General features: G+C 40.7%; 1 long non-coding RNA gene across 2 annotated transcripts in view; it reads right to left on the reverse strand.

The window, feature by feature from the left end:
- The window catches only part of LOC103092181 (uncharacterized), a 33,837-nt gene extending 14,674 nt beyond the window's left edge, over positions 1 to 19,163 (reverse strand). The window contains exons 1-2 of one of the 2 annotated variants that reach the window (XR_473649.3): positions 18,987 to 19,163; positions 14,505 to 14,628 (exon numbers count right to left, since the gene is read on the reverse strand). This is a non-coding gene — a long non-coding RNA (uncharacterized LOC103092181). Of the gene's footprint in view, positions 1 to 12,020; positions 12,734 to 14,504; positions 14,629 to 18,986 lie in introns of those variants that run through there. The other variant, XR_008912508.1, reaches the window with a different exon arrangement.
- Positions 19,164 to 19,363: the final 200 nt, after the last annotated feature.

Raw genomic sequence — 19,363 nt, forward strand, 5'->3', positions numbered from 1 at the left:
GGAATAAAAAATCAAATAAGAGAAACAGAAGAAAAATGGGGAAGAAAAAATGACAGTAATGCAAAAAGAAAATAATAATATTATATAATAATAATAGCTTAAAAAGTAGAATTGGCCAAATGGAATAAGAGGCATAAAAATTCATTGAAGAAAAAAGTTCATAATAGGTAGAATTGACCAATGGGAAAAAAGGTTCAAAAGTTCCTTAAAATTCCTTAAAAATTATAAATGGGAAAAATAGAAGCTAATGATTTCATGAGACATCAAGAAACAATAAAATCAAATCAAAAGAATGAAAAATAGAAAAAAATAGGAAATATCTCTTTGAAAACACCACTGAGATGGAAAACAGATCCAGGAGAGACAATCTAAGAATTATTGGATGACCTAAAAGTCACTATTTTTTTTAAAGCCTAGACATATTACAAGAAATTATCAAAGAAAACTGCCCTGAAAATCTTAAACAAGAGGGTAAAATAAAAATTGAAAGAATCCACTGATAACTTCCTGAATTAAATCCCCAGATGACAACTCAAAGGAATATCAAAGCCAAACTCAAAAACTCCCAAGCCAAGGAGAAAATACTACAAACCACCAGGAAAAAAAATAATTTAAATGTCATGCAACCACAGTCAGAATTACACAGGACCTAATAGCTATTAACATTAAAGAATCAGAGACTTGGAATATAATATTCCAGAAGGCAAAGGGACAAGGTTTACTACCAAGAATCACCTACATGGCAAAACTGGGTATATTCTTTCAGAGGGGAAATGGTAATTTAATAAAATAGAATCATTCCAAGCATTCCCGATGAAAAGACCAGACAAAACAGAAATTGTGATGTTCAAATACAAGACTCAAGAGAAGCATAAAAAGGAAAATAAGAAAGAGAAAATTTTAAGGGGTTCAATAAAGTCAAACTGTTTATATCCCTACATGGAAAGTTGATATTTGTAACTCAAAATGTACATCATTATCAGAGCAGTTAAAAAAGGTATATATAGACAGAGGATGCAGGAGTAAGCTGTTTATGATGCAAAAATAAAATCAAGGAGTATAAAAGAGGATTGAAGTGAGAGTAAAAAGAAGAGAGGTAAAATGGGATAAATTATATCACCTAAAGAGGCATAAAGAAAAAAAAACTTACAGTAGAGGGGAGGATGAGGGTGGTGATGGGCAATGTGTAAACATTACTCACATCAGAATTGTCTCAGTGAAGGAATATCAACCAGACTCGTTTAGGTATAGAATCCTATTTTATTCTATAGAGAAATGGGAGGGGAATAAGACAGGGGATGGGGAGAGGAGTAATATAAGGGACAGGGAATTGGGAGGGTAATTAAGAACAAAGCACTTGTGAGGAGGGGCAAAGTGAAAAGATAGAGAAAGAGCAGGATCAAAAGTCAGGAATGAGATAGAGGAGAATACACAATTGGTAATCATAATTGGGAATGGGAATGGGATGAACTCACTCCTAAAATGGAAGCAGATAGCAGAGTGGATTAAAAACCAGAATCCTGTGATATGTTGCTTACAAGAAACATATGAGGCAGAGAGACACACACAGAATAAAGGTGAGGAGATGGACCAGAAAGAATTTATTGTGCTTCAGCTGAAGTAAAAAAAAAAAGAAAGAAAAAAAAGCAGGAATAGCAATCATGATTTCAGAAAAAGGTAAAGCAAAAATAGATATAATTAAAAGAGCTAAGGAAGGAAATTGCATCTTGATATTAGTTACTACAGACAATAAAATAATATCAATACTAAATATATATGCACCACCAAATGGTATAGTCTCCAAGTTTTTAAAGAAGAAATTAAATGAACTTCAGTAGGAAATAAATAGCAAAACTATACTAGTGGGAGATCTCAACTTTCACTTCTTTGAACCAGATAAATTTAACCAAAAAATAAACAAGAAAGAAGAAAAGGAAGTGATTGAAATTTTAGAAAAGTTTGATTTGATAGATCTCTGGAGAAAATGGAATTGAGATAAAAAGGAATATACCTCCTTTTCAGCAGCACATGGTACATACCTCCAAAACTTCACAACCAAATACAGAAAAGCAGAAATAACAAATGTGTCCTCTTCAGATCATAATGAAATAATAATTTAATCAACAAGGATCCAAAGAAAGAAAAATTAAAAATTAATTAGAAACCAAATAATTTAATTCTAAAATGGGGTGGGTCAAAGAACAAATTATAGAAATAATCAACAATTTCATTAAGGAAAATGACAATGAGGAGACAAATATAATCTATGGGACACAGCTAACACAATACTTAGAGGAAAATTTATATCTCTGAACACATAAATAGAGAAAAAGTAGATCAATTAATTGGGCATGAAACTAAAAAAACTAGGAAAAAGCACAAATTTAAAATCTCCAATTAAAGGCTAATTTGGAAATCATAAATCAAAGGAGAAATTAATAAAACTGAGAGTAAGAGAACTATTCAAGTAATAAATAAGACTAGGAGTTGATTTTATGGAAAAAAATAAGTGAAATAGGTAGAGCATTGGTTAATTTTATTAAGAAGAGGAAAGAAGAAAATCTAAATGCCAGTATCAAAAATTAAAAGGGTGAATTCATCATTATATAGGACAATAAATCTGACAATGCGGGTTAAATGGATAAATATTTACAAAAATATAAATTGCTCAGATTAACAAAAGAGAAATAGATTTCTTAAATAATCCCATCTCAGAAAAAGAAAATGAACAAACCATCAAAGAACTCCCAAAGAAAAAATCCCCAGTCAGATGCATTCACAAGTGAATTCTCTCAACCATTTAAAGAACAATTAATCCCAATATTACATAAATTATTTGGCAAAATAAGTAAAAAAATGAACCCTACCAAATTTTTTATGACACAAATATGGTGCTGGTACCTAAGTCTGGAAGAACAAAAAAATAGAGAAATAAAAGTATAGACCAATTTCCTTAATGAATATTGATGCAAAAATCTTAAATAAAATGCTAGCAAAGAGACTACAGCAATATGTTATGAAGATCATTCATTATGACCAGCTGGGATTTTACCAGGAATGGAAGGTTTGTTTAATATTAGGCAAACTATCAGTATAATTGACCATATCAATAACAAAACTAACAGAAATCACATAATTATCTCAATAGACCCAGAAAAAGCCTTTGATAAAACACAGCACCCATTTCTATTAACATACTGAAAAGCATAGAAATAAATGGGCCTTTCTTTAAAACAAGTGTTATCTATCTAAAACCACCAGCAAATATCATCTGCAGTGGGGATGTTAGAAGTCTTGCCAACAAGAACAAAGGTGAAGCAAGGATGTCCATTATCACCACCACTATTTAATATTGTGCTAGAAATGCTATCTTTAGCAACAAGAGAAGAAAAAGACATTCAAGAAGTCCAAGTAGACAATGAGGAAACCAAAACTGTCGCTCTTTGCAGATGATAGGATGGTATACTTAAGAGAATCAACTAAAAAACTAATTGAAATAATGAATAACTTCTGCAAAGTTGCAGGATACAAAATAAACCCATGGAAATCATCAGTATTTCTATATATTACTAACAAAGTCTAGCAGAAAGAGCTAGAAAGAGAAAATAACTAGAAGTGAAATAAGCAGAACCATGGAAACATATACACAGCAATATTGTACAATGATCAACTGTGAAAGACTTCACTATCTTCAGCAATATGAGGATCCAGGACAATTGTGAAGGACTTATGACAAAGAATGATATCCACCTCCAGAAAAGGAATTGTTGGGGTCTGTAAGGCTCAAAATTAATGGTTGGACAGCAATTATATGAAATTATGTATCTTGAGTCAGAAATTTATTTGCAAATAAGGAGGAAGCAATAAAGAAGAGAAATGTGAGGGGGATAGAGAAGTTATCTATCCTATCAGCCTAAATGTTTACTCTGGATCTGCTTAATCCAGACAGAGATTAATTAGGAAGGCTGGTGGTAAGTAACCATGCAGCCTCCTCCAAGATAGAAGCTAGTCTCTTAGAAAACTAGGAAAGGAATCAGTCTGTTCACTCACCCAACGAAGTAGTCCAAGAGTCAGAATCTAAGTTGAAACCAAGATCCAAAGCTCATGATTTAAGCCACAGTCTCCAGCAAATCTCCCTGAAAGACTCTTCCCCAGTCAGAAAACTATTTCCAGAAGATAATCTCTTTAGACTATCTTCTCAAAGACCATATCCCAGACTGAGTTCAGGGCTTCCTTTTATGGTGACTCCTTGTCCCTGCCCCTCTTCACAGGGGCCAATCACAGTTTCCAAAGTTGTCTAGCACTGCCCAGGGGGTTCAGTTTTCTGACTGAACAGTTTCTGAGGGTGTGAACTCTTATGTGAACTCTTGAAAGAATTCACAAGTTTCTGACTGATTGAGTTAAAAATGAGTGGAGCTCTTTCAAGTATCTTTCTGGCTTCTTAACTAGCACTAAGTAGGATGTTCAGTCTTTTGTTGGTTCAATTTAAAAGATAGACAAAAGAGAGTTAATCCTGTCTTCAATCTAGTAAGGTACTAAGTAGGGGTACTTAAGTTAATGTTAACTCAAGATAGACAATAGGATAAAAAATTCTCTTTCACAAGTCGGAATGCAGATCAAAGCATATGATTTTTCACTTTAGTTTGTGTTTTTATTTGAGGGTTTTGCCTTTATATGAGCATTCTCTTATAAAAAGGAACAATATGGAAATATCTTTTGCATGATAATACATGTATAATCTAGATCAAACTGCTTACCATCTCTGAAAAGGGAGGGAGGGAGAAATTTTTGATCATATAACTTCAGAAAACTTATATGGAAAATTGTTATTACATGTAATTTGTAAAATAAAATATTTTTACAAAATTAAATTAAGATAAAATCACTCTCAACTATATAAGATATTTGGGAATCTATTAGCCAAGACAAATGCAGGAATTATGTGAATACAATTACAAAACACTTTTCACACAAAAAAAGTCATCTCAGTAATTGGAAAACATTAATTGTTCATGAATAGGATGAGTAAATATAATAAAAATGACAATTCTACCTAAATTAATTTGGCTATTCAGGGCTATGCCAATCAAACTATCAAAAATTATTTTATAGAACTATAAAACTGATAAAATTCATCTGGAAGAACAAAAGATCAAGAATATCAAAGGAATTATTGAAAAAAATGTGAAGGAAGGTGGCCTAGCAGAACCACTTCTCAAACTGAATTCTAAAGCAGTAATCATTAAAATAATCTGGTGCTGGCCAAGAAATAGATTGGTAGATCAATAGAATAGCAATAGAATAGATTAGGGGTAAAAGACTTTAGCAATCTAGCATTTGATAAACCCAAAGATTCCAGCTTTTGGGAAAAGAACTCACTATTTATCAAAAACTGGTGGGAAAATGGAAAAACAGTATGACAGTGACTAGGTATAGACAAATATCTCTCACTCAATATCAAGAGAAGGCCAAAATGGGTATATGATTTAGATATAAAGAGTGAAAGCATCAGTAAATTAGGGGAATCTGGCAGAAATGGAGAGCATTACAAAATGTAAAATAAATGATTTTGATTATATTAAGTTAAAAAGCTGTTTTACAAACAAAACTAATGTAACCATGATTATAAGGGAAACAATAAATTGGGGAAATTTTTTTATCATAACTTTATCTGATAAAGGTCTAATTTCTCAAATATGTTAAGTCAAATTTATAAGACACTCAAAGAGTGTTAAGTCAAATTTATAAGAATACAAGCTGGGGGTAGCTGGGTAGCTCAGTGGATTGAGAGCCAGACCTAGAGATGGAAGGTCCTAGGTTCAAATCTGGCCTCAGCCACGTCCCAGCTGTGTGACCCTGGGCAAGTCACTTGACCCCCATTGCCTAGCCCTTACCACTCTTCTGCCTTGAAGCCAATACATAGTATTGACTCCAAGACAGAAGGTAAGGGTTTAAAAAAAAACAAAAACATAAGCCATTCCCCAATTGACAAATGTTCAAAGGATATAAACAAGCAATGGCCAATATGACAGTAAATGAAAGTGATAAATATTGGAGGGGATGTGGCAAAAATGGGACACTAATGCATTGTTGATGAAGTTGTGAACCGACCCAAACATTCTTGAGTGCAATTTGGAACTATGCCCAAAGGCTTATAAAATGGGTTATACCTTTTGATCCTATAAGACCACTACTAGATCTATATCCCAAAGAGATGAGGAAAAGGGGTGGAGAGAACCTACTTTTATAAAAATATTCACAACAGCCCTTTTTTGTGGTGGCAAAGAATTGGAAATTAAGAGGATGTCCATCAGTTGGGGAATGTCAGAACAAATTGTAGTATATGTCAGTGATGAAATACTATTACTGTGCTGTAAGAAACAAAATTATTTGATGAACAAAATTATTTCAGAAAAAGCTGGGAAGACCTATATGAACTGATGCAGAGTGAAATTAAGTAGAATCAGGAGAACATTGTACACAGTAACAGCAATATTATAGAATGATCAACTATGAAAGACAGCCATTATCAGCAAAAAAAAAATGGTCCAGGGCAATTCTGAGGGTCTTATGACAAAGAATGCAATACATCTCCAAAGAAATAACTTTTAGAGCTGGAATATATATCAAAGTATATGACTTTTTATTTCAGCTTATTTGGCCTTTTATTTGGGGGTTTTGAGGATATGAGCATTTTCTTACAAAAATGAACAATATGGGAAGGTTTTACATGATAATACATGTATAATCCATGAGATAATTTGGATCATATAACTTCAGAAATGTATGTGGAAAGTTATTACATGTAATTGGTCAAATAAAATGTCTTTATAAAAGGGAAAAATAAAATAATTTTTAAAAATTCTTTCACTTATATTCAGACTTCATCAGTTTTTTTTTTTAAGTCCTTAATTTCTATCTTATAATTGATGCTAAAAATCTCTTCCAAGGCAGAAGAGTGGTAAGGACTAGGCAATTGGGGTTAAGTAACTTGCCCAGGGTCACACAGGTAGGAAATGTCTAAGTCCAGATTTGAACATAGTTTTTGCCAACTCTAGGTCTGACACTCAATCCACTGAGCCACCTAGTTGCAACTCCGTCAGTTCTTCCTCTGTAAGTGCATCATAAATCCTTCAGAACTGTCTTGGATCATTGTATTGATCAGAGTAGCTAAGCCATTCACAATTGATCATCATAAGATATCGTTGTTACATCAGTTCATGTAACTTTGGGTTTTTATGAAACCTTCCTGTGCTATTTTTTATAGCACAATAGTATTCCATCACAACTATATACCAAAAATCGTTCAACCACTCCCCAACTAATGGGCATCTCCTCAATTTCCAATTCTGTGCACCCATGAAAAGAGCAGATATAAATATTTTTGTACAAATAGATCCTTTTCCTTTTCTTTGCTTTTTTCTGGGATACAGATCTAGTAGAAGTAATTCTGGATCAAAGGGCATGCCCAGTTTTGTAGTCCTATGGCCATAGTTCCAGATTACTCTTCAGAATGATTAGACCAGTTCACAACTTCACCAACATTGCATTGTCCCAATTTTTCCACATTCCCTCCAGTATCTGTTATTGTCCTCTTCTGTAATAATAACAAATCTGATAGGTGTGAGGTGGTAACTCAAAGTTTCTCTGATCAAAAGTGACAGATCATTTTTTCATATTACTATAGATAGCTTTGATTTATTTTTCTAAAAACTGACTGTTCATGTCCTTTGATCATTTATTAATTGAAGAATGAATTGTATTGTTATAGATTTCGCTCAGTTCTCTATGTTTTTGAGAAACAAGTTTCAGAAAAACTTGCTATAGAAATTTCCCCATTTTTTCCTTTTCTGTCCTTCCTTCCCTCCCTCCTTCCTTCCCTCCCTCCTTTCTTCCTTCCCTCCTTCCCTCCTTCCCTCCTTCCCTCCTTCCCTCCTTCTTCTTCTTTCTTTCTTTCTTTCTTTCTTTCTTTCTTTCTTTCTTTCTTTCTTTCTTTCTTTCTTTCTTTCTTTCTTTCTTTCTTTCTTTCTTTCTTTCTTTCTTTCTTTCTTTCTTTCTTTCTTTCCTCCTTCCCTCCTTTCTTTCTTCCCTCCTTCCCTCCTTTCTTTCTTTCTTTCTTTCTTTCTTTCTTTCTTTCTTTCTTTCTTTCTTTCTTTCTTTCTTTCTTTCTTTCTTTCTTTCTTTCTTTCTTTCTTTCTTTCTTTCTTCTTCCTTCCTTCCTTCCTTCCTTCCTCTCTTTCTTTCTTCTTTCTTTCTTTCTTTCCTTCCTTTCTTTCTTTCTTTCTTTCTTTCCTTCTTTCTTTCTTTCTTTCTTTCTTTCTTTCTTTCTTTCTTTCTTTCTTTCTTTCTTTCTTTCTTTCTTTCTTTCTTTCTTTCTTTCTTTCTTTCTTTCTTTCTTTCTTTCTTTCTTTCTTTCTTCCTTCCTTCCTTCCTTCCTTCCTTCCTTCCTTCCTTCCTTCCTTCCTTTCCTTCCTTCTTTTCTTCCTTTCCTTCCTTCTTTTCTTCCTTTCCTTCCTTCTTTCTTTTTTTGGTTTCCTTCTAATCTTGGTTGCATTGAATTTGTGCAAAATCTTTTTCATTTAATAGAATCAAAACTATCCATTTTTCATCCCATAATGCACTCTATCTCTTGTCATAAATTCTTTCTATATCCATAGATCTGACACATACGATATTCTGTGCTCCCTAATTTGCTCATATAATTTTTATTATTAATCATTAGTATTATCCTAATTTTTGTTCTTAAATAATAAAGTAAAGAGGGTTCAACAACAGCAACAAAACGGTATACATTTGTCTTGACACTACCATTCACTAGATATATAACCTTGGGCAAGTGTCTTAGCTTCTATGAGCCTCAGCTTCCATATCAGTAAGATTAGGGAGCTAGAATAAGGAAAACCTGAGTTCAAATCCCGATCTCTGACATTTCATAGCTAGGTAACCATAAGCCAGCCAGTGTCCCTCACCTCAGTTTGCTCACCCGTCAAATGAGAACTAACCAGCAATCATTTATAGAGCATGGTGCTAAGTCATGAAAAAGGAAAGACAATAATTGAATGGCCCATGCCCTCAGAGAGCTGGCATCTTATCAATACATAATCATATCAAGAGTTACTGGACAGCTAATTGGAACAGTGGATAAGCACAGAACCTAAAGTGGGGAAGACTCATCTTCCTAAATCCAAATCTGCCTCAGATACTTACTAGCTGTGTGACCCTGGGCAAGTCACTTCATCCAATTGGTCTCAGTTTCTCCAACTGTAAAATGAGTTGGAGAAGGAAATAGCAAACCACTGTAGTATCGCTGACAAGAAAATTCCAAATGGGGTCATGACAATTCAGACACAACTGAAGAACAACAAAAATCTCTTTTACTGGAACATTAAGATCGTATAATTTTTAAAGCATGTAAATTTAAAATAAATGTCAATAACCAAATAAATGTGACTTATAGTAGTTTCTCCTTTTTTTTTAACTAGCCCCACCATTTTACTGGTATAGGAATCTCCTAGTGAGGATCCCCTTCTGCCCATGGACTGGCATCTTCTCTGCAACTGGTGAAGATTCTCTCTACCAATGCAGGCTGATGCTTTTTCTGCAATCTAGAATATTTGAGCCACTAAAAGGTTGAGTGACTTGCCCAGGGTCAGAGATCCAGTGCATCTCAGAGACAGGATTCACACTCAGGTTTTCTTGGTCCTAAGGCTAGCTTTGCATCTACTATACCATGTTGCTTCTCCTGCTGTGGCTGATTTGTATTAATTCATTATCTGAGGGCTGATCACATGGTTGGATGGCCAGTCCAGCTTTTCTTCCTTCTCCCTCTACCTGTCTTGGGGCCATTTCCCTATTATTAGTCCTCCTCCAGAGGGGAGACAAAGGAAATGAAAGGGGATAAATCTTGCATGTGTCCACTTTATTCCTTGCTAATGGCTCTGGGGGAAATATAAAAATAAGAAGGATTATTTTTGAAAGCTATCTAGGTATTTCCACTCGTCCCTGTTCCTCATCCTCTTTCCTGGGGAGATGGGAGCATCCTCTAGCTTGCTGAGCTCCTTGCCTGGAGGTGGAACCAGGTTACCTCCTTTCCCGCATCCCCTCTTCAGCTAACCCTCACTGCGACCCTCCCAGTACTGAGGCAGGCAGGGTTTTCCAGCCTCTGAACACTGCGTGATGCTGCTAGAACAGTGAGCAGGCGCCGTTTCCAGGAAGCAGCTGTGGATGCTAAAAGGCCACAGCCAGAGTGGTGCTTGGAGAAGGAATGGGCCAGAGTCTCTGCCTGCTGCTGCCTCTCTGAGCAGCCCCCTGGACTGCCTCATGCAGCCTACACATGTGTTTCCAACCCCCCAGAGGCCAAGGGCAGTGGGATCCAAGGGTCCAGTGGGTGCAGCAGGACCCTGAAATATGCCAGGCCCTTCTGGCTGCTCACCCAGTGCTTGGAAGAGCAGAGGGACAGCTATAAGGTCCTCTTGTCCAACTCGTTTTAGGAAAACTATAGTAAAGCCCTAATGGGCAACTTGATACAAAACAAGATGGTGCAATCTTTGTTGAAATTAACTGTGTCAGGAGCAAGGGGGCAGCTGGGTGGCTCAGTGGATGGAGAGCCAGGCCCAGAGATGGGAGGTCCAGGATTCCAATCTGACCTCAGACACTTTCTAGCTGTGTGACCCTGGGCAAGTCACTTAACCCCCATTGCCTAGCCCTTACTGCTCTTCAGCCTCAGAACCAATGAACAGTATTGGTTCTAAGGTGGAAGATAAGGGTTAAAAAAAAAGAAAAGAAATTAGTTTTATCTGAGTGGGCAGCCAGGTGGCTCATATGGATTGAGAACAAAGCCTAGAGGCAGGAGGTCGTGGGTTCAAATATGACCTCAGACACTTCCTAGCTGTGTGACCCTGGGCAAGTCACTTAACCCCCATTGCCTAGCCCTTACTGCTCTTCTGCCTTAGAACCAATGAACAGTAAATTGGTTCTAAGATGGAGGGTGAGGGCTAAAAAAAAGACAAGAAATGAATTGTGTCTGAGTACTGAGAGAACACTAAACTGGAGGCCAGGAGCATCCTGATAGGGCCATTCGTTAGTTCCTGCCCCAAGCTACCTCCCTCCCCCCATCCCCAAGCTCTTTAGGCCACCTGGCAGTGACCTAGTCCTTTCAAGCCGAAGTTCATTGGTCTCCAATGAACAACTAGCATTGTACCAATCTGTCTGCCATAGGTAGGGCAGGTCCCAAGATATCTGTCAGGTCCACAAAGCAAAACTACTAGGCTGGGACACTTGTAAGCCCCGATATCCCAAGGACCCCAGGATCAAGCTTGAGTCCAGGAGGATGGCTTAAGAGTCGGGGAGATTTGGGTGTCAGTCCTACTAGGGCTAGGTTATTTTAAGACCTCTCCATGACTTATTTCCCCCAACTAAAAATGGGGATAATAATAGCACCTCCCTCCCAAGGCAATTGTGAAGATCAAATGAGAGAACCCTAAAAAGGCGAAAGAAAGGCTATTATTGTTATTATTATTTTTGTGTTCTATTCCCCGCCATAGCTGCTAGTGTCAACCAGCCAGCCCACCCATCAGCAAACAGGTCGCCCATTCCTACTTTAGCTGGGATTCATCATGTTCCCATTCTCTGGACCCCTCTGCAGTATAGCTGAGTGAAAAAGAATCCATCTGTGCTTGCCTGTGGTCACTGGCCTTCCTAGCTGGGTGGTGCAAATCATGGCAGCACCAAAGTGGAAAGAGTCCTGGACTGGAGTCAGATTTTGAATCTTGTCTCTGCTTAGGTAAGTCACTCTACCTCTTAGGTCCTCAGTTTCCCCACTTGTAAAATGGGAGGTAGACTAGATAATCTCTTCCCATTGTAAATCCTTTACTCTCACCACTGTTTGCCTAGACCAATGAGAAGACACTGAGCTTTGGCTTTGCCTGATTCCCCGCTTTTTTCCACAGTTCTAGAAATGAGTGCTTGGACTGTCATCCCACTCTGGGGCTAACGGCTTCAGGTCCTGCCAATGGCCGTACCTTAGTGGCTGAGATCACTGCTGAGAAGGATGTCTGCTTCTCAGCAATGCTGTTCACTCGTGCCTGTTTGAGATATTCTTCCTTTGTCCTGGTCATGGGATTACATCACTGAAGGGCTGCCCAATCACAGCAGTCCACATGGAACTGGAGGCTTGTATTTCTATGACTTTATGACAAAGAACCTGCTTTTTAAAAAAAAAATATTTCACTTCTCTTATGCCTTTTTAAGGCTCCCTGCGAATGGGGAGGAGAAAAATCTCTGCCTCTGTAAGGATGCTCAAGATCTTGGCCCTATCATGGTCTAAAATGATCTTCTTCCAGGATAAACCATTATCAACAAAGCAAGTATCCAAAATAACCACAAGGAACACACGACAAAAATGCTCTCCACACCCAAAGAAGGAACTGCTGGAGTCTGGGTACAGATCAAAGTGTGCCACTTTTCACTATATTTTCTTCGTGAGATTTCTCTTGTTGGTGTCTTCTATCATGACATGAACAATATGGAAATATGCATTATATAAAAGTACCACTATAACCTGTATTGGACTATTCATAGCCTTGGACATGGGGGAAGGGTAGAGAGGGAGAAAATCTGAATTTTAAAATGTCCAAAAACAATGACCAAAAATTGTTTCGACATATAACTGAAAAAAAAATGTAAAAATTGGGAAAAAATGATTTTCCATCTCCCCGATCTCTTGAACCAACGTCATGTGCTATCCATTTATACCAAGTACAACTGGGAAGTGAAGGGGCCAAGGAAAGAATATGGCATTATCTGGAAACAAGGAAGAGATGACAATTACAACCTCCTTCCTTGCCACTTTGTATAAATAACCCTGTCATTTGGTGTAGGAATTAATCTTCCATTATTTTCTTTTTTTTTTTAAACTCTTACCTTCTGTCTTAGAATCAATATTGTGTATTGGTTCCAAGGCAGAAGAGTAGTAAGGGCTAAGCAATGGGGGTCAAGTGACTTGTTCAGTGTCATACAGCTGGGAAGTGTCTGAGGCAAGATTTGAACCCAGGGTCTCTGGACCTGACTCTCAAATCCACTGAGCCACCCAGCTGCCCCTCTTCCAATATTTTCTGAATGATATGTCCTGGGATTTCCTGGCCCAATATTTCATAGGTGATCTGGATAGTGCCTTCATCTACTTTCGCAATCCTACATTTTAGGTGACCCATTACCACAACCTTGACTCTATACCAATTGAGGAAAAATCCACTTTCAACCCCTAGATCAGTGGAATTCCTGGGCCAGTGTCTCTCTTCCCCCATTCCTAGATGGACTTCCAGGAGGTGAACCCCCTTTTAAAATAACATATTTCCATGACTGTCCAAGACCACCAAAAGACCCTCTTTGCATTAGACCTGCTACTTGATTTCGGGGTGACTGAGTGTGTTGTCAAGGTCTCACAGCCCCTGACTAGTAGTAGATCACCAAGTAGTGGCAGGCCCAGGACCTAGTCAGAGGTCTTCTATGAAGTTTAGAATAAATGAATAAAAGGACATTTATTAGGTGCTTACTATATTCTAAGGACTAAGGACATCCAAAGCAAAAGAAGATAGACCTGACGTTCAAAGAACACATATTCTCATTGGAAGAAGCCAGCACAGCACGTGGGTTTCATAGAAAAATCCAGAACACCTTAGGGAGCACCAATAGTCTGGGTCAAGGCTGGTTGAGGGGTTCCAGGGTACCCCGATGGGGTCCGGGCAGCCTGGAGCACGTGTCTCATATGTGACAAATTCCAAGGGGAGGGCCATTTGGAAACCGATTACAGTTCTATTATTGACTCTATTTTTTCTTTTAAACTAAAGGCACTCATCTAATTACAGCCATTGTGTCTAGTCAATAAATCAGCCTTAAAAAAAAACAAGCTTCTCTTTCATTGCCCAGCCTTGAATTTTGTAGCCGGGGCTGCGCTTCAGTCGATATTTCCACCTGCTGAAATTTCTAATTACAAAGGACCTCACGAAGGAGAGAGAAGCGTTACACACAGAGATTTGATCCAAAGTCTAATCAAATCCTTGGCATAACAAAGAATTTTCTAGCAGAGTTTCCCAGTGCTTAGAGGACCCCCATTTATTCAGAGCTAAAATAATTAGAAAGCTCAACCCTTGGTTGGGGGGGGGAGGGAAGTCGTGGTCCCAGGAAAATGAATCTCAGAAGCACAGGATTTCTTAGAGTTGAAAGGGATCTCAGGAGCCGCCTGGTCTACTCCATATTCAACGTTAGGAAGGCTTTGAGTATATAGTGTGGTACAGAAGAAAGGGTAGTGTGTTTGGGGTCAGAGAACCTGAGTTCAAATCCTGCCTCTACCACGTACTCTCTACATGACCTTGGGTAGGTTATTCATCCTGCTTGGCTCTCAGTTTCCTCAACTTACAGATGAGGGGTAGGATTTAAAGGCTCTTCATGGGCCATGTGTCTAGCCCCCAAGGACCAGTCTAGCTCAGCATAGAGAAAGTCCTTACCAGGGTGGCCGTGGGATAAACAGATTCCATGACTGTCCACAAAAGTGCTTGCAATCTGCGTTGATGGTAGGAGTGCCCAGACGGATGACATCAGAGACCCTGAAGTCTTTGTCGGGGTCATTTTCTAAACCAGAGAAATCACAAGGAAATAAAGTAACGTCCAAATAGACTAAGGTCCTTCCCAGCCCTGGATCTTATGAAAAAGGGACAGAGGCTACCCTTGGGGTTATACGGGGTCAGATGTCCCCAGGTGAGGAAACTGCTGCCTCCAGGACAGGTCAGCGCCTTCCCTGCCCTCAGCCTCGGGCATGGACAGTGGCTTGTTGCATTGTTTGGACCAGTCACTTAACCTTATCGAGAAGCAGTATGCCACTGTGGATGAAGAATAGACACTAAACCAAGAAGACCCGAGTTCAAGTCCTACCTCCGCCTGGTCAAGTCACTGGATTTCCTGGCGCTCTAAGCAATGCTATAAGGCAGATACCAGCCTGCACTGGTAGCCGGCGTTCCTTATGTCAGTGAAAGCATAGGTCCATCTGCTCTTTGCCCCCCTCCCTCAAGCTCGGCTGTGAAGTGGGGGGCAAGGATGCCTGCACCAACCCTGCAGCGTTGTTAAGATGGTCAGACAAGAGAATGGATTTGAAAGCCTAAATAATCGAGATGATGATGGTGGTGGTGGTGTTATGGCTCCTGTTTAGCACATCAAACACGAACAATTTCATAATATTTAAACCTTATCTGGTTACTAGCCAATAGTAGTCAGTGGCACTAGATGACGCTAAATATGCCACATAAATCAAGATGCCCAGTACTGCCTCCCCCTTCAAGTGTGACTGCTTCCATTGGGGGGGGGGCAGCCCGGACCCCATCCCAAGGACAGGCTTTTCTTTTCCTGGGGATTGTGTTTACATGAGTATTAGAAAACCCCTTAGTCTATGTTGGGGAGAGAGAAAGGACTGACAGAAGCAGAAGCAAACAGTGAGACAGAGCCAAGTTCCTATAGTCCCTGTGCAGGACTGCCTAGCTGCTCCCTGCAGCCATGGAGAGCCAGAGAGGTTTCATTATGAAGTTATTTATTTTCTGTGAGATGAGGTGGGGGAGAGAAACAGAAACAGATTAGGGAAGAGAGGAAGATGGAGAGGAGGAGAAAGGTGGGGAGAAGGAGGAGGAAGATGGAAAGGAGGAGGAAAAGGAATATGGAGAGGAGAAAGGTGGAGAGGAGGGGGGAGGATGGAGAGGAGGAGGAGGAAGATGGAGAGGAGGAGAAAGGTGGGGAGAAGGAGGAGGAAGATGGAGAGGAGGAGAAAGGTGGGGAGAAGGAGGAGGAAGATGGAGAGGAGGAGGAAGGTGGGGAGAAGGAGGAGGAAGATGGAGAGGAGGAGGAGGAAGATGGAGAGGAGGAGGAAGGTGGGGAGAAGGAGGAGGAGGATGGAAAGGAGGAGGAAGAGGAAGATGGAGAGGAGGAGGAGGAAGATGGAGAGGAGGAAGAGGAGGAGAAAAAGAACTAAGGGAAATGTTTCCAAATAACAAGTTCTCTCTCTGATAGTTATACTTTGAACAGTGACTAGAAATGAGATTCTGATGCTCCCTCCTCACCCTCCAACAGGCAGATTAATGGTGCTTTAAGCTATCGGTTTTGAAACAAGGTCTAATTACATGGTGGGACCCTTTTTTCTTCTTTTGGGGACAGAGGCATTTGCTTCCTTCCACCTCAAAGCACAAGATTACTCACTGACATTTATAAATTGCCTAGTCCAGGTGAGGATAAAGGCTGACGTGACTTAGATTCTTTGGGGCTTTCAGATCCGGTCAGCATGGTCTGTTAGGTCAGTGTTAATGACCAAGCCCCGAGTGAGTCTCAGCCATCAGCCAGCAGGACTTGGTGGGGGGGGGGGATCTTCTGGTTCTTTCTCTATAGATTCACCCACTGCAGAGTGGGGAGTTTGCTAGGTGATGAGGAAATGAAAATCCGTTGACTTCTGAAAAGCCAGTCTGGGGTTCCTTTGAAACAGACAGGAAGCCCCAAGTTCTTCTAGTCTTTCTGAATGAAGTCCTGCTCAGGATCAGCTGAGACGTTCCCCCTGGCCATGGGAAGCTGGAGGGGTTTATTATGAAGTTACTTCTTTGCTATAATATGGAGGTGGGGGAAGAGGGGAGGAGGGAAGAAAAGAAAGATCAAAGCCAGAGCAGGAAAAAAAATTACTCCACTAGGCTCCATCTTTGTCCTTCATTGCAGGGGCTACAACTGCTGCATATTAGTTGGGGACACCCACCAGTGGATGGTAATAAGGAGAAGCTTTCAGACTGGCAACTGTTTCCAGACAGTGTTCTGCATCTCCTTTTTTCTCCTGTTTCCATTTCCTTTCCTGCTGCCTTCTCCCTCCAGAAAGTGGGGGAGACAGAGACAGAGAAAAAGACAGACAGAGGCACACACAAAAACAGAGGGAAAGAGGGAGAGAGAGATAGAAGCAAAGAGTGAGAGGGACAGAGTGAGAGACAGAAACAGAGAATGAAAGGGAGGGAGTCAGAGAGAAAAAGAGAGAGGTGAGGAGGAGAGAGGGAGAGAGGGGGAGAGAGAGGAGGGAGAGAGACACAGAGAGAGAAAGAGACAGAGAGAAAGGGAGAGAGAGAGAAAGAAGGGGATGGAGAGAAAGAGAGAGACAGAGAGACAGAGAGAGAGGAAAGGGAGAGAGAGAGAAAGAAGGGGAGAGAGGGGAGGGAGAGAGAGAGAGAGGAAAGGGAGAGAAAGAAGGGGAGAGAGGGGAGGGAGAGAGAGACAGAGAGAGAGAGAAAGAAGGGGAGAGAGGGGAGGGAGGGAGAGACAGAGAGAGAGAGAAAGAAGGGGAGAGAAGGGAGGGAGAGAGAGACAGAGAGAGAGAGAGAGGAAAGGGAGAGAGAAAGAAAGAAGGGGAAAGAGGGGGAGGCAGAGAAAGAGAGAGAAGGGGGAAGGGGAGAGAGAGAAGGAGGGAGGGAAAGAAAGAAGAGAAAGGGGGAAGGAGAGAAAAAGGGAGGGAGGGAGGGAAGGGCAGAGATAGAAAAATGTGATGAGAGGAGCAGATGGTTTTCTCTCCTCTTTAATGATCTCCCTTGGAGCTAAATGAACACAGGGGCAGAGTTGTCAGGCCCCTTAGCAACAATCCATGCATCTGCTAGCTTCTTGTTCCTTTTTGAGCCCATGGAAAGATCCAGGGAAGGAGTCGTGGGGCTCAATATAACACCTGAACAAAAATCAGATGAAGCAATAATGATATTTCAGGCAACCCCCGGAGGGTCGAGGGGGAAGGCGTGCAGGGGGTCCTGATGAACACAACTATCTAATTAGGACTGTCTGCTTTGGTTAGTGCCCCAATGGACAAGCATGCATTTGGCACCGCTGTATGCCAGGCCCTCTGCCAAGCCCTGAGGATACAAGGAAAGACAAGGATGGGCCGATGCCCTCAAGGAGCTTACAGTCTACCAACGACATCTATCCACTGTAAGGGCAGAGCCCATGGGGGGATCTGTAATGTGGTGAGATGTGGAATCATTGGAGAGACCGCCTGGCTAGCAGAAGGTCAGGGTCATTTTGTTCCTGTCTTTGCTCTCCCGCCCCAGCTCTGTACCCAGCCCAGGGCCTGGCAGATGGCTCCTAATAAAGGCTTGTCTAAGTGTATTGGCCACTATGGCCCTTGAACATCCCCAACACAACTGGATGGATCTTGAGTGGGAAGGAACCACTGATACCATCTGACTAATTCAGCTCCCCCCTTTCACAGGTGAGTAAACAGAGGGTTAGGGCTTGTCTGGCTGTTTCCCAGGGGAGGTTTGAACCCAGCACTTTTGACTCTGGTATAAATGCTCTTTTCATCGGACCACACTGCCCCCTTCCATGAGCTTTGGGTCTCCATGGCTCCAGACAAAGGGAAGAGTGAATGAATGGATGAACGGAGGACTCCCTCTGTCTTTTACAAGTTCCTGTCTTATGAATTGGGTGCCACAGCGGAGTGGAATGGCACCTGGCTTGAAGTCATGAAGACCTGAATTCAAATTCTGCCTCTGACACCTAATTAGCTGTGACCCTGAGCAAGTTATTTAATCTCTCTCAGCCTCCATTTCCTCATCTGTACAATGTGGATAATAATCAGGGAGGGGATTAACTGAAGTAACACGGGACTCGCTTTACAGAGAAATGCTCATGATGGGGATGATGGCGATGTTTATTACTGGTTTTGCTGACCCAGGTGTCCTCTTGCCAAACAAAGGAGATGGACTCTGACCTCTCAGGTCCTTTTTGGCTTTAAATCTACCATTTTAGGGTCCCAACTGGACACCCTGGTCGCCAGCCAGAGGGCATCTTAGCAGCCCCTTCCCTGACAACAGGCGCCTCCGTAGAAATGGCTATTCTCCTCCTCACTGCAGTAAATCACTGGCTCAGGAAACCCGTCCCCGGGGAAATCAGCAAAGAAAGTAATTAAGTGAAGGCGGTAATTAAGCACGCATCACCTGAGCTCCCCGAGTGCCTCCCTCCAGACAAAGGCGGGTCTTTCCCCCCCTTTTCTTTGCCTTTTTTTAACCGCAATCCAGGTTAAATTAAGTTCCATGGAAACTGCATCAATAAAGTTGTCATGGTTACAGGTGAACGGAATGGAGAGCGGTGACGGCCGGCCGGGCTCTGCCTGTTCTGAGAGCCTTATAAACACATCCATTTGTCTTCTTGTCCTGTCTATAAAAATAATGAGAATTAATAGCATCGCCCAGCAAAGTGCAGCCTGGCAGACAGAAGCCTCGCGTGCCGGAATGGAGTGCTGGCTGGGCGCTGCTCCAAGAGCCTCTTTCTCTGACCTCCGCTCGAGGCGGATCCGTCCATCTCTTTGTGCTGC

Source organism: Monodelphis domestica, chromosome 5 (assembly GCF_027887165.1).
Source record: "Monodelphis domestica isolate mMonDom1 chromosome 5, mMonDom1.pri, whole genome shotgun sequence".
Lineage (NCBI taxonomy): Eukaryota > Metazoa > Chordata > Mammalia > Didelphimorphia > Didelphidae > Monodelphis > Monodelphis domestica.